The 15,433-nt window shown below is 45.0% G+C and overlaps 1 non-coding gene across 1 annotated transcript; it reads right to left on the bottom strand.

The window, feature by feature from the left end:
• Positions 1-13,367: 13,367 nt before the first annotated feature.
• On the bottom strand, positions 13,368-13,472 carry LOC133776485 (U6 spliceosomal RNA). Its single transcript, XR_009868414.1, has one exon. It is a non-coding gene; the product is annotated as a U6 spliceosomal RNA (small nuclear RNA).
• Between the last annotated feature and the right edge of the window lie 1,961 nt (positions 13,473-15,433).

The raw sequence follows: 15,433 nt of genomic DNA, 5'->3' as shown, positions 1-15,433 counted from the left end.
AGTGACTTGGCTGCTTGCCAGCTGTGCCACACCAGCATGTGGTATTTCCTGTCACACATTAAAGGGAGTGTGTGAGACAAGGGAGCAGTGTCAGCCTAGGATGGGTGGAGGGGTGATGAGAACCAGCTCTTGGGTTCTTTCCATTTGTTTCTGATTCCTCAGTTCCAGCTAGGCCAATTCAGCCCCCTCTATATGAACAGTCACTGAGAGCTTCCTGAATGCCAGGAAGTGAACTGGGAATGTGACAGTGAATGAGCTAAATAGCAACCCTGCCCTAATAGAACTGGGAGATAATAAGTGGGGAGTAAACCAAACCTTAGCAAAGCCAGATGGTGACATCCCACTTGGCTGCCTTTTCAGAATATCAGTTTGCGAAAAGTAAAAAATCCTGGGTAATGAACAAAGAAATAGCAATGTCTTAAATGTTATCAAAATATTTTAAGTCCTCTGCTTATGGGATAACCTCTAAAATGCATTTGAAATGGCCCCAGTAGTGAAAGCCCCATCTGAAATCACTTGAATGTTCCTTCATTCTCTCATTCATTTGAGTTCTTCCACCAAATCCACATGTTGATTATGTTTCCTTTGTGATACTGAAACATTTTTCCTAATTTAAAAGTAAAATTCATATTCATTTCTTTGATTAGATTTATGAAATAACAGAACATCTGACTTGCCCAGAATAGCATGTGACATTATCCCAAAGCTGTTTTCCAATACAGTGTTGGGTTTGTAGTTACTCAGATTTTCTAGCACCTTCTTGGTGCCTGTTTGTAACCCATGGCAGCCACAGTAGCACATGTTTTGTCCTCTCATTATCCCCTCTGCCATAATCATCATTTTCCAAATTAGGTACTACAGTGCATTCATTGTTTGAATAAATCACCCTCTTTCCAATCATTTCAGCACACACATTGCCAAGTAGCATGGCTCATTTAAATCCTAAATTATCTAAAATTGACAATGTTGTCTCAAGAGTGATCCGACATTGTCTCCACTTTTTGAAGCTATTCCGTGGCTAAATGAAAATAATAGAGATTTTATGGTAATATTGGACAAGTCATTAACTGAGTCTACAAAATTAGAGAATTAGGTTAGAGATTAAACTGCAAGGGAACTAGGGAAATTTAGCTCTCAGTTAAGCTTGGATTGACCCTCATAGCATCTTTAACATTCTCACAGATTGACAACCCATGGAGAGAGTTCCCACGAAACTAGATTTATAACTTCTCTGGAAAAATCAAAATCTGCCTTCCCTGGGAAAAATCTGGCCTGGAGTTCTCCCCATCCCCTATCCCTCCCCGTTTCATATTCTTCTATTCACAAGTGACTAGGAAGAAAGGCACAACTAAACCAACTCATTTCTCTCCTGATCGCACTGAAGATGGCTATGCCCCATACTCTGTTTCTAGGGAAAGCCAGCAGGTGACTTAGAAGAACCAGATCCAGAAAGGGAAGCTCTTTAATTAGCTGAGAAAACAGAAGGCAGGAGACTTTACCTGCACCACAGCTTGATCACCACTCGGGTGCTGGTCCTGAATGGTTCAATGTTTATCACTGTTTGGGATGAATAGGTTTGTTCTAAAAATGTACTGTGGTAGGGGCAGAGATGGGGTTGGAGGACAAGGTGGTTTATCTTGCCATCTCTTCTCGCCTGGCTCTCAGAATCTGCATTTCCCAGAGAAGGTCTTTCTGTTAGGGAAGTTTAGGATGAGAAGAGTGCATGGGATATGGGGTTTTACCCTTCGTTGTAAAATGGTGTTGGGGGGAGAGAAGAAAAGTGTAACCAATGCTGATTGTTAGCAAGTGGCCTCTCACCTGGATGCCTGCTCTTTGTTTAATGGCAGTCCTCACTTGGCCCCTCTAATGCATCTCAGTTTCTACTAGATAATCTTTAAATCCTCTCTGTCTTCATACATCTAAACATGTCAAAGACATTATTTCAAGACTGCTGAATTTACCTGCAAGCTGATGTATCCCTCCCTATCTCTGCTGGCAAAATACCCACCAGGGTAAAACAAGGACCCGACTCCTGTCTGTCTTCCCCAGGTAAATCACCAGCACCCAGAAAATTCTCCAGCACCTAGAAGGTAGGTAGAAGTTGGTGATTACCTCCAGGAAGGGTTCATGAAGATTAATAGAAAAAATGTGTACTGAAGAAGGCACAGATAATCACCTTAACTGCAGCAGTAATGCATCTTATATTATCCAATAAGGAGGGATATCTTTATTAATACTGCTTTGGTTTAAATAATTTGTTGCTCAGGGATTGGCATAATGGGTTAAGCCACTGCCTGCGGTGCCATCATCTCACATGGGCGCAGGTTTGAGTTCCAGCTGCTCCACTTCCAATCCAGATCTCTGCTAATGCCCTGGGAAAGCAGCGGAAGATGCCCCAGCTCTTTGGGCCTTTGCACCCACATGGTAGACCCAGATGAAGCTCCCAGCTTTGGCCTGGCACAGCCCCAGCTGTTGCAGACACTTGGGGAGTGAACCAAAAGATAAAAGATGTCTATCTATCCCGCTTTCTGTAACTGTGCCTTTCAAATAAAATATTTTTAGAAAGAGAAATGATTTGTAGCTTAAATTCAATTAATATGTCTTAGTATGGACCAGGGATTTAGGATTCATTTTTAAATTTCTATATAAAGGATAATATGTATTCCAGGCAGTAGTGAATCAAAAGCACTAATCTTGAGCCTAAAGGAGTAACAAACTTGCTTCCTTAAGATGAAGCATAACATGGAACTCCAAATCCCATTAAGTTGGCAGGTATTAATGCCATCTTACCAGTTAAAATGATCATTTTAGTGCTTAACTGATCATAAAGATAGAAATAAGTGTCAAAGTAATCACATAAGACCAAGTGTTTGCTAATAATAGATATAATTAAGAAGGAGAGAATGATCCAACATGGGAAGTAGGCCACACAGCAGACTCATAGAATGGCAGATGCCCTGAACAGCACTCTGGCCTCAGATTCAGCCCTTAAAGCATTCAGATCTGCTGAAGAGCCCATGAGAGCATTTCAGGCGTGGAAAGCCAAGACACTGTGACACAAAATGGCCTACATGGAAGATCTCTGTGAGTGAGATCCCAATGGAAAGAAGGGACCATCAAAGAAGGAGGAGGTACCTTTTTCTGAAGGGAAGAGAGAACTTCCACCTTGATTATGGCCTTGTCTAAATAAGATCAGAGTTGGCGAACTTCAGAGGCTTCCCTAGCCTTGGCAGCTCATGGCAAGAGTGATCACCGATGTCATAAATAAGAGTGTCAATTGTTAAATCAAGAACAGGAGGGGCCGGCGCCATGGTGCACTAAGTTAATCCTCTGCCTGTGGCGCCAGCATTCCATATGGGCGCCAGTTCTGGTCCCGGCTGCTCCTAAAAAAAAAAAAAAAAAAGTCACTTTGCACTTGCTCCCCATGTAGGACCTCCATCCCTGATGAGTTGTACTATGAAAATTAATGGTAACTCTTGTCTTCAAACAGTACTTTATACTTTGTGTGTCTGTGTGGGTGAAAACTGTTGAAATCTTTATATACAGATATCAACTGTATACTAAGTAAAGATAATTAAAAATGAATCTTAATGAAGAATGGGATCGGAGAGGGAGTAGGAGGTGGAACAGGAGTGGGGGTGGGAGGGTGGGTATGTGGGGAAGAACTGCTATGTTCCAAAAACTGTACCTAAGAAATTTTATTTATTAAACTGAAGCTTTCTTTAAAAATAAAAAATGAGGCTTAAAAAATGCACTTTGAGAAAAATCAAGTTGCTCAACTAAGCCAAGGTGGTGAGGATAGGCGGCAGAATATCACCCCCTTGTGTTCATTATTGGAACTTTTTTTATTTTTATTTTTTTATTTTTTGACAGGCATAGTTAAAACAGTGAGAGAGATAGAGACATAAAGAAAGGTCTTCCTTCCATTGGTTCACCCCCCAAATGGCCGCTACGGCCGGCACTCTGCACCATTCCAAAGTCAGGAGCCAGGTGCTTCCTCTTGGTCTCCCATGCGGGTGCAGGGCCTAAGGACCTGGGCCATCCTCCACTGCACTCCCGGGCCACAGCAGAGAGCTGGACTGGAAGAGGAGCAACCAGGACAGAATCTGACACCCCAACCGGGACTAGAACCCAGGGTGCTGGTGCCGCAGGTGGAGGATTAGCCAATTGAGCCGTGGCGCCGGCCTCATCATTGGAACTTCTAAAACTGCATTTTGATTTTCAGTAATAGGTTTATGCATTTTTATTTGAAAGGCAGGAGAGAGACAGAAAGAGGGAGAGATGGGCTGGCACTGTGGTATAGTGGGTAAATCCGCCACCTGCAGTGATGGCATCCCATACGGGTGCCGGTTTGAGTCCCAGCTGCTTCACTTCCAATCCAGCTCTCTGCTATGGCCTGGCAAAACAGTAGAAGATGGTCCAAGTTCTTGGCTCCTGGCTCCTGGCTCCTGGCTTCAGATCAACGTAGTGCTGGCTGTTGCAGCCATTTGGGAACTAAACCAGTGGATGGAAGACCTCTCTCTACCTCTCCATCTCTCACTGTATAACTCTGACTTTCAAATAAATAAATCTTTAAGAAATAGATTTGTAAATATTTCATGTTATTTGATGCTACTTTAAATAATACTTTTGACAGCATTAAGAATGGAATGAAGATAGTGAATACAATCATGAATTAAAGAAAATTCCGTACATCCCTAAATTTAGATGGTTCTCAGTAGGGTTTACTGCTTACTATTTTCGGCAAGGCCACTTAGCCATTGTGTTCTCATCAAGACCTTTAAAAAAAAAGGGGGGGGGACAGCGCTGTGGAGCCACAGGCTAAAGCCTGGCCTGAAGCACCAGCATCCCATATGGGTGCCGGTTCGAGACCCAGCTGCTGCACTTCCTGTCCAGCTCTCTGCTGTGGCCTGGGAAAGCAGAAGAAGATGGCCCAAGGCTGGCACTGTGGCTTAACAGGCTAATACTCCGCCTTGCGGCGCTGGCACATGGGGTTCTAGTCCCGGTTGGGGTGCCGGATTCTATCCCAGTTGCCCCTCTTCCAGGCCAGCTCTCTGCTATGGCCCAGGAAGGCAGTGGAGGATGGCCCAAGTGCTTGGGCCCTGCACTCGCATGGGAGACCAGGAGAAGCACCTGGCTCCTGGCTTCGGATTAGCGCGATGCACCGGCAGCAGCGGCCATTGGAGGGTGAACCAACGGCAAAAAGGAAAACCTTTCTCTCTGTCTCTCTCTCTCTCACTATCCACTCTGCCTGTCAAAAAAAAAAAAGAAGATGGCCCAAGTGCTTGGGCACCTGCACCCACGTGGAAGACCTGGAGGAAGCTCCTGGTTCCTAGCTTCAGATTGGTGCAGCTCCAGCCATTGCAGTCAATTGGAGAGTGAAGCAGCGGATGGAAGACCTCTCTCTGCCTTTCCTCTCTCTATGTAACTCTTTCAAGTAAAATAAATAAATCTCTTTTAAAAAAAGAGAGAGAGCTTTTGTACAGAGAATAACCCATACTTGTGATTTTTGCCTTGCCTGTTATTGAGACATAGTCCATTTAGGTAATATTGATAATAATGCCTAACATTTTATGGAATATACACATTTGTCATATACTGTTCTAAGTGTTTTACTTGCATTCACTCATTTAGTCTGCATAATACCCCAGTGAGGTGAAAATTAATATTGATATCATCTCATTGTACAAGTAGGAAACCACAGCCCAGAAAAATTACCCTGTTATTGGGCATCAGTGCATAAGCCACTCTGTCGCACCATCTCTTAATGACGTAGCTAGGTCAAGGCCTCCAAAAATTGTTCTGCAGGTTGTTCATTGCACAAGGTGGTGAGTGAGGACAGAAACGTAGTCCCCAGTCAGCTTGCCAAACCATGTGCCCACAGGGCTGCACCTGCCCAGAGAGGGCCTTACCTAATTAGCCCAAAGGTGCTGTGAGCCAAGTACTGAGTCCAATGCGCTGTATGGATTATATATCTCATCAAACACACACCTCCACCCATTCTGTTTTCAGGATCCCACTGCTTCCTACACACGCACAGAGCTCCGTATTGCTGACAGCTTGAGAAATTCAGGTTACTTGAATTATCTGTCAACCTGGTTATGAACACCTGTCAAAAGAGCCTCACTACTAATGCAACTGGAGCAATTGGGTCAACTTGAGGAGAATGCATAACTTTGACACAGGCTGCTAGTAATTTTAAAAGATAACAAACTGCTTTCAACCAAACTATTCTACATTTTAGTAGTAATATATTTATCTGCTCATGTATGCATCCAACAAATAGAACCAGACACCATTAGGTAAGGAGAATTATTCAATAATAAATGAAATTGTTGCTACCATAGAGAAACTCTTAATCAAAGAAGGGATAAATGCAGGAAATTGGTTATTAATTAATTTATGTATTTATATTATGTACTTATTTAAGGTCTATTATATTTCAAACTTTATGTTGGGCACTATAGGTATAAAGAACTGTTATTGGAAATGTTCCCATGCAGAACAAACATTTCTCATGCCGAAATGCATTTTCAGTCAAGTTAAAGTAAAATTGCTATTAATTTCCTCACAGAATCCTCTCAAACAATCCTTTCTGATGGTAGTGTTGGAGAGCTGCTCAGTATAGAATTGCTTTTTAAATTATTAAAATTCTTGATAAGCTCTGAACTTGATTATACTTCCTGAGATAATAGTATCTTATGCATTATATACATACTGATAAGTATGAATCTTAGAATCCTCAGTGTTAGTAACAACACTTGCCAGACTGCAGAGCATTTTCACACACATTTCATCTGATGTTCAGAAAACCCTGGCAGAAGCTGTCCCTGTGTCCAGTCCTTTCTGGAGGATTCAGCAGGCCAGCAAAGCTTAGCAATTTGCCTGCAGCGCTTTAGTGAATGGACGGAGCCAGGTCTTTACGCCAAGTCTCACACAGATTTCATAACAATATTACAAAAATCTCGCATCATATTGTGTAATTCCAGTCTTGATGTGGACATTATTATTCATTGATAGTTTAATATAAGATTCATGTTACAGTAACTCTTTCAATATGAAAGAGATTCTATTTTTAAATACATCAGAAAAATATTACCTATTTTCCTGGAAAGCCCTGTTGCCCATAACCACATAAAATGACCAGATCCATAGCATATTGTATGGTATCATGTTGAAGAACCCATGATGACTAATTGATTAGCTTTGCAGTGAAAGTAATCCTTGGATTAATATAATTTCTTAGTTCAGTTAATTTAATTTCACTAAATATTATGGACAATGAGCAGGAAAATGATGCCATCTAGTGGTAAAATCAGGGCAGATGTAAAGTCCCCACAATAGACAACACTATAGATACAATAATTACTCAGCTGTAAAAAGGAATGAAATACCGGCATTCCATATGGGCACCAGGTTCTAGTCCCGGTTGCCCTTCTTCCAGTCCAGCTCTCTGCTGTGGCCCGGGAAGGCAGTGGAGGATGGCCCAAGTCCTTGGGCTCTGCACCCACATGAGAGACCAGGAAGAAGCACCTGGCTCCTGGCTTCAGATTGGCATAGCTCCGGCTGTAGCGGCCATTTGTGGGGTGAACCAACAGAAAAGGAAGACCTTTCTCTCTGTCTCTCTCCCTCACTGTCTAACTCTATCTGTCAAATAAATTTTAAAAAAAGGAATGAAATACTGACACAACCACAACATGAATGAATCTTGAAAATCATGTGCCAAGTGAAAAAAGCAAGACACAAAGGGTTACATACCATATGATTCCATTCATACAAAATATTCTAAATAGATAAATCCATAGTGACAACGGATTGGTTCTTGCCAGGGGCTGAGAGAAGAGAATGAGAGAGTTACTGCTAATGGACATGGGTTTTCTTATGGGTGCTGAAGTGGTTTAGAGATAGGCATTCCAAATGTTCTAGATGTTGTGCAAGATTATGAATGTACTAGATGCCACTGAATTTAAATGCACTGAATGTATAGAACACGTTCATTTGTAATATCCACATTTACTCAAAACGTGTAGTAAATCAGGTTTTTCCTGTCATCTGTTGATTGAGACAATGTTCTAGGTGCTACAAAAAGATGAAGATGTGGGAGCCAGTTTCCTTCCTTAAAAGTTTCAGTTTAATGATGAAGAATCCTAACTTTCAGCAAGACTGCAAGTACAGTATATCAAGCGGCACACAGGAGATAAAGGATAGAGCCACTCCGGTCCACTGGAGAAAGCCTACAACCCCTCACAGCAGGGTCCAGGCAGGGTAGCCAGGAAGGCAAGATGAGGACAGCAGGTGGTTTCTCATCTGAAACTTGATGGAAACCAACACACTACATGCAGAAACTCAGATCAAGTGTAAATGGCCACCATCAAGCTGACAAACCTGTGGTGCACATTTCTCTGATGCCTGCTCTGGAAGCGAGATTCAAGCATCCACATTCTGAGACCCAGCTTTTACCTCAAAGGCATGAGACAAACATGTGGGAATGAAGTTCCACCATGCTGCTTAGACTAAGAGCTGAGGGCAGCAAATGGAGTCCTTTCACCCAGAAGAATCCAAAACAAATTGTGTTAGGCAGAACCTAACTCTATGCCTTTCGTGTGAGCTACGCATAGTGACTTCCTTCCAATGCTACACTATGGAAAGGGGAGAGAAAAAGGAAAGTTTGCAGTGGAGAAACTTGACCAACACTGTCTCAGCCAAGGGATCAAGATCAACATCATCGGTGCTACGTCAGGTTGATAGCTTGTAACCTTGATATAACGGGCTAAGACATCAAACACATTCCAACTGAGGGTGCTATGCCATCAAAAACAAGGAAAGTCTGTGAAACTCACAGCTGAAAGGAGTCTAGGAAGGTGGCACAGGAAACATAATATGGGGTCCCTGAACAGAAAAAAGAGGGAAAAACTGCAGAAATCTGAATAAAGCACAGACTTAGTTAATGATGATTTATTCAATTGTATCAAGGGTATCATATCAATGTCAGATGTTAACAATAAGGGAAACTGTTGCGCAGGCATCCCATATGGGTGCTAGTTCAAGTCCCAGCTGCTCCACTTCTGATCCCACTCTCTGCTATGGCCTGGGGCCTATGCACCCATGTGAGAGACCCAGAAGAAGCTCCTGGTTCCTGGCTTCGGATCAGCACAGCTCTGGCCATTGTGGCCATCTAGGGAGTGAACCAGTGGATGGAAGCTCTCTCTCTCTCTCTCTCTCTCTCTCTCCTTAACCTCTGTCTTTCAAATAAATAAATAAATCTTAAAAAAAAAGAAAGGGGAAACTGGTGCTTGGTATAATGGGGACACTTTATCTTCACAATTTTTCTCCAAATTTAATACTGTTTTAAAATAAAAACATATTTAAAGATACATATCAGCACAAAACAAAAGCACCGATTTATATTGTAGTTCATGCATTGAGAGAAGTATAATAGCATAAAGAATACTCACATATCCCAACCCATATTACTTCTCTCAACATAAGAAGCCACCTAGTGTTCACTTCCTAACCCTTTCTCCTGGTCTCATAGCCTTACCTTAAACTTCATGCTTTTAACTCCATGTATATTTTATATTTCTAATATGAAAGCATGTACCCCTAACCAACATATATAATTAAAATTATGTATTTCCAGGGCTGGTGCTGTGGCGTAGCATGTAAAGCTGCTGCCCTCAGTGCTGGCATCCCATATGGGCACCAGTTTGAGTCCCAGCTGCTCCCCTCTAGCTCTCTGCTATGGCCTAAGCAAGCAGTAGAAGATGGCCCAAATCCTTGGGGCCCTGCACCCGCATGGGAGACCCAGAAGAAGCTCCTGGCTTCTGGCTTCTGGCTTCTGACTTCAGGTCGGCTCAGCTCTGGCCGGTGTGGCCATTTGGGGAGTGAACTAATAAATGGAAGATCTCTCTCTCTCTCTCTCTCTCTGCTCCTGCCTCTCTGTAACTCTGCCTTTAAATAAAATAAATAAATATTTTTTTAAAAAGTATATATTCCCAAGAATACTGCAAGAGCAATAGAGTAAAATGAGAACTATGTATCTGACCTGATGTAAGTGCCTACCTCCGGGAGGACGGGAGCAGAACAGCTTAAGAGTAAAATAAAGCAAAACGAATCTGGATGTGAATGGAATGGGAGAGTGAGTGGGAGATGGGAGGGATGCGAGTGGGAGGGAAGTTATACAGGGGAAAGCCAATGTAATCCATAAACTGTACTTTGGAAATTTGTATTTACTAAATAAAAAAATTAAAAATTAAAAAATTTTAAAAAGAGTAAAATAAAACTCTCATTTGGCATGTTATTATCCAATTAGTGCAAGTATTACAAAGAGATGTGTACTTTTATAACTTTTAAACTGGCAAAAAGAATGGAGAGAATGAAGGAAGAAAGGAAAAGAGAGAGGGAGCGAGGAAGGGAGGGAAGAATTAGGGAAGGAAGGAAGACCAAGTTTGGATCACATTATCCTGCTCAGACACACTTTCGCTCTATCACCTTACACAATACCTGCATCCAGAGCTCTCCCTAAATGTTCATCCATGGGGTCGGCATTATGGCACAGTGGGTTAAGCCATGGCTTGCAGCTCCAGCATTCCATTTCAGAGTGCTGGTTCACATCCCACTGCTCTGCTTCTGATCCAGCTCCCTGCTAAGGCACCTGGGAAAGCAGAGGATAATGGCCCAAGTACGTGGGCCTGTCACCCTCATGGGAGATCCAGATGTAATTATTGGCTCCTGGCTTCAGTCGGGCCCAGGCCTGGCTGTTGTAGCTTTTTAGGGGAGTTAAACAGTGAATAGAGCTCTTTCTCTCTATCTCTCCTTCTCTCTGTTACTCTACCTTTTAAATAAATAAGCAATCTTTTTAAAAAGACAGTTTTATCCCCCAAAATTTAAACATATATTTATCAATATTGAAAAACCTAGGAGTCTTTGCCTTCAGCATTCTATGCTGCCCATCAGTCCGGTGGTTCTCAACCATGATTGCAAATAAGAGTCACTTGGAGGGATTTGAAAAAAATACGAAGATCTAGCCTCATGCCTGACAAAATTGGAATCTCTGCAAATAGGAGCGAGGAATCTGAGGAATAACAGATCCGTCAGGTGTTTCCTATGCTGATTAAAGACTGAACCACAGACCAAAACTTTAAGCGGACTTAACTTACCACGTAATGGAAAACATCTGGACGGCTCTTGGCCTCATTAGCAAAATAAGTACCCTGTGTGGTAAGAAAACCACCAAATACTAAATAGGAAAAAGTGCTTTGGAAATTTAATGATGCTTATTTTTATAATAAAATCTTGTGTATACATATCAAGTGTCTAGGTAAAACAATTGTCAAGCCCTTTGTATTGGGGTGGATGGATAGTAGGGTCTCAAGAAATATCTATCGGGTGAATATATGAATAAATAAGTGGGCAAATAAAAATTACCAGTGAGTCCAAATAAGCTGGGGAAAGTGTAGCTGGGGGGGCCGGCGCTGTGGCGCAGCAGGTTAACACCCTGGCCTGAAGCGCTGGCATCCCACATGGGTGCCGGTTCTAGTCCCGGCTGCTCCTCTTCCGATCCAGCTCTCTGCTATAGCCTGGGCCCCTGCACCCATGTGGGAGACCCGGAGGAAGCTCCTGGCTTTGGATCAGTACAGCTCCGGTGGTTGCGACCAGTTGGGGAGTGAACCATCGGGTGGAAGACTCTCTCTCTGCCTCTCCTCTCTCTGTGTAACTCTGACTTTCAAATAAATAAATAAAGCTTTAAAAAAAAAAGTGTAGTTGGGGAAAATATTCATTTGTTCAAAATGTATTGAGGGGCAGGTATTTGGCACAGCTGTATACAAGCATTTAAAACACCCACATCCTGGCCGGTGCCACGACTCACTAGGCTAATCCTCCGCCTGCGGCGCCGGCACCCCATATGGGCACCAGGTTCTAGTCCCAGTTGCTCCTCTTCCAGTCCAGCTCTCTGCTGTGGCCCGGGAAGGTAGTGGAGGATGGCCCAAGTGCTTGGGCCCTGCACCCGCATGGGAGACCAGGAGGAAGCACCAGGCTCCTGGTTTCGCAGTGCAATGGCCGCAACGCGACGGCCATAGCGGCCACTTTAGGGGTGAACCAACGTAAAAAGGAAGACCTTTCTCTCTGTCTCTCTCTCTTTCTCACTGTCTAACTCTGCCTGTCAAAAATAATAATGAATAAATAAAACACCCACATCCCAGCTTCACTTCCAATTCCAGCCTCCTGCTAATATGCACCCTGGACAGAAGTCATGATAGCTTAGGCAGGTGGGCCCCTGCCATCCACGTGGAAGACCCAGCACCAGCTATTGTGGGCACTTGTGCAGTGAACCTACGACTGACAGCTCTCTCTCCCTCTCTCTTTTCCTCTTTCTCTCTCCCCCTCCATGCTTTCAAAATAAAATGAAAATAAGTAAAAATTAAGAAAAAAATGCATTGATACTTGCTATGTACTGGGCAAGTGCTCAATTCTAGAGTCATTAAGTTGCCACAAAACAGTCTTTAATGGCTGGAGATGGGGAAAGTAATACTGTCAGCTTTGCCTCCTTCCCCACATTCCTCCCTTCTTTTCCAAACCTTCTCTGATGAGGAAAAACGAATTGTCCTACTGTGGGAGCATGTGTTCATGCTGAGACTCCGAAGAGTGAGAAAATGAAGGCAGCGTCCTATTTGAGGAAAGAATCAGTGAGCTGAACGAGGAGAGCAAGCGTGACCCCTGGCGTCTGACCTCCAGCCTGAGTCAGATGCTTGGCGACGCACACTCTCCTATGAGCTACACACATTTCCAGAGCCATTATCGCCGAGTTGGCATTCTAAACCTTCTGGGTGCTCCACTAAGGACAGAGTAAAAGTGAGTAAATTGTATTTAAGGTCTCTCCCACTTCAAAGCAGCAAAATTTCGAGAAAATTCAGACCACTTTTCCTATTAACACAGAGCACCAGGGCAGTCCTGCCATCTGTTTTAAGTTGTGCAGCCACCATGGCTACATATTCTTTAATAAATAGTTCAGCCAGCTGCCAAGATGACGTTTTGGTAATAGCACATTTTTAAAGCATGCAATTTCAAGCTTAATATGTAACAGAGGTATGAAATTCTCTTTATTTTTAAAGCTAGATTTTTTTTTAAGTAGAATGGAACGTAAAGCTCAGTTCTATCCCTATCTTGTTTCTTTTCTTAGACTAGCAAAGTTCTCCCTTTATAACTGTGTCCATAGACATTTTAGTCAATGTGTGTTATTAATCTCCACCATGACCTTGCCTTGATTAAAACACAAGAATCTGGTGTGCTCATATGATTGGAATGTTCTTTATAGTCCCTGCCTTTTGTTGATTGAAACGTCAATTTAACCATTTATTTTTCTTTTGAAAATAACAAAATGCTTCACAAATTTGCATGACATCATTGTGCAGGGGCCATGCTGATGGTATCTGTATCATTCTAATATTTTTTTTTTTGACAGGCAGAGTTAGACAGTGAGAGAGAGAGACAGAGAGAAAGGTCTCCTTCTGTTGGTTCACCCCCTCAAATGGCCGCTACAGCCGGCACTGCGCCGATCCAAAGCCAGGAGCCAGGTGCTTCCTCCTGGTCTCCCATGCGGGTGCAGGGCCCAAGCACTTGGGCCATCCTCCACTGCCCTCCCAGGCCACAGCAGAGAGCTGGACTGGAAGAGGAGCAACAGGGACAGAATGTGGCGCCCCAACTGGGACTAGAACCCGGGGTGCTGACGCCGTAGGCAGAGGATTAGCCAAGTGAGCTGCGACACCGGCCATTCTAATGTTTTAAGACTTCTACGGAAGCAAGCACCGCCTGCAATTTCTGAGAGTAGTCTCTGTTTGCTACCCTACTCCCCATATCAGTACCTCCAAGAAAGTGGCACTCACTGAAAGTAAGGAGGAAGGGAAAGAAACAGAGAGATGGAGAAGCAGCCACTGCACACTGTTACTCTCTGGAAGACAGAGAAACACCTCAGCTCGGTACGTCATGGGGTGAGTCGGCTGCTGCAACAGCAATCCGAGACCTGAAGGGAAATGCGTCTCACTCAAGTGATAAGTGCTCAAGAATCAGAATCACTGTGGGGTTTGCTTACTCCCTGTGGACCCTTTTAGGGCAACAGGAAACTAGGGGTCCTAACTGGGGGCCGTGTTGTGGTGGAGCAGGTTAAGTCATCCCTTAACCTGCTGGCATCCCTTATCGCAGCACTAGAGTGCAGGCTGCTCCACTTCTGATCCAGCTCCCTGGAAATATGATTGAGAAAGCAGCGAGTGTTTAGGCCCCTGTCACCCATGTGCGAGACCCAGATGGAGTTCTAGGCCCTTGAACTCATGTGGGAGGCCCGAAAGAAGCTCGTGGCTCCTGGCTTCGGACTGGGGAGTGAACCAGCAGATGGAAGACCTTTCTCTCTGTCCCTCCCTCTCTGTCTGTAATTCTACCTCTCAAATATGTAAATAAAATCTTAAAAATAAATCTTGAGACGCGACTCTGCCCCGGACCCGGGAGCCGCCCGAGTCCGCCGCCGCTTCCGCAGCCGCCGGTGGGGGGCACGAGGCTGTGCCACTGCGGACGCTCGCCTTTTCTGCGGCCTTTCCCCCGTCCGGTCTCCTCGGCCTCCTTTCCAGAGAGCGGAAGCCCGTCTGTTGGGGGGAAGAGAGAGACTCGCGAGCAGATGCCTGAACTGAAATAACTTTATCCCGGGGCGTCCTCGGCTGACAGGCCGCTTAGCGCAGGGCCGCTCCCTCCCCGCCAGCGCCGACCTCCCCCTCTTTTCCTCTCGTTCTCCTTCTCTGTCCCGTCGCCTCCGTCCCTCCCTCCTCCTCTTCCTCCTCCGCCGCCGCCGGCGCCGAGCCAGACTATGGGTCCCAGGCGGGGGCTACGCGGCGGCAGCAGCGCGGGCGGCCGGGCCTTAGCGCGCTTTGCAGCGGGCGTGGAGGGGCGCAGTCGGCTGGTGGCGTTCTCTTGACATGGCTCCCGCCCGAGCCGCCAGCAGCGCCGCCGCCGTCGCCGCCGCCGCCGCCGCCGCCGCCGCCGCCGCCGCCGCCGCTCCGCCGGCGGGCTGCGGCTAGAGGCCCGAGAGAGCCCGGCCCGCCGCCCTCGGGAGACAGACCAGCGCCCCCGGCCGTGCAGACTCGGGAAACATGGTCTGCTCGACGTGAGCGCTCCTCCGGAGTCCGGGAACTTTTTTTTTTTTTTTTTTCTTTTTGTTGGGGGTGGGTGGGAGGGCGGGCTTACTTTTAAGAAGTAATTGCTATTAACACGATTATTTTCTTTTCTTCCCACTGGTCCTCCCCATTTACCCTCTCCCGCCTCCTACCCGGGCGGGAGTTGTTTCCACGATGAAATGAGTGCGAACCCGAGGGATCCTGTGTCTCCCGTGGTGCGAGTGAGTCGCTGCCGCTGAGGGCGGGGCCAGGGGTGAGGCCTGGGCGGTGGGAGC

This window comes from Lepus europaeus, chromosome 17 (assembly GCF_033115175.1).
Source record: "Lepus europaeus isolate LE1 chromosome 17, mLepTim1.pri, whole genome shotgun sequence".
In the NCBI taxonomy this organism is placed as follows: domain Eukaryota; kingdom Metazoa; phylum Chordata; class Mammalia; order Lagomorpha; family Leporidae; genus Lepus; species Lepus europaeus.
This window is presented reverse-complemented; position numbering and strand designations above follow the sequence as displayed.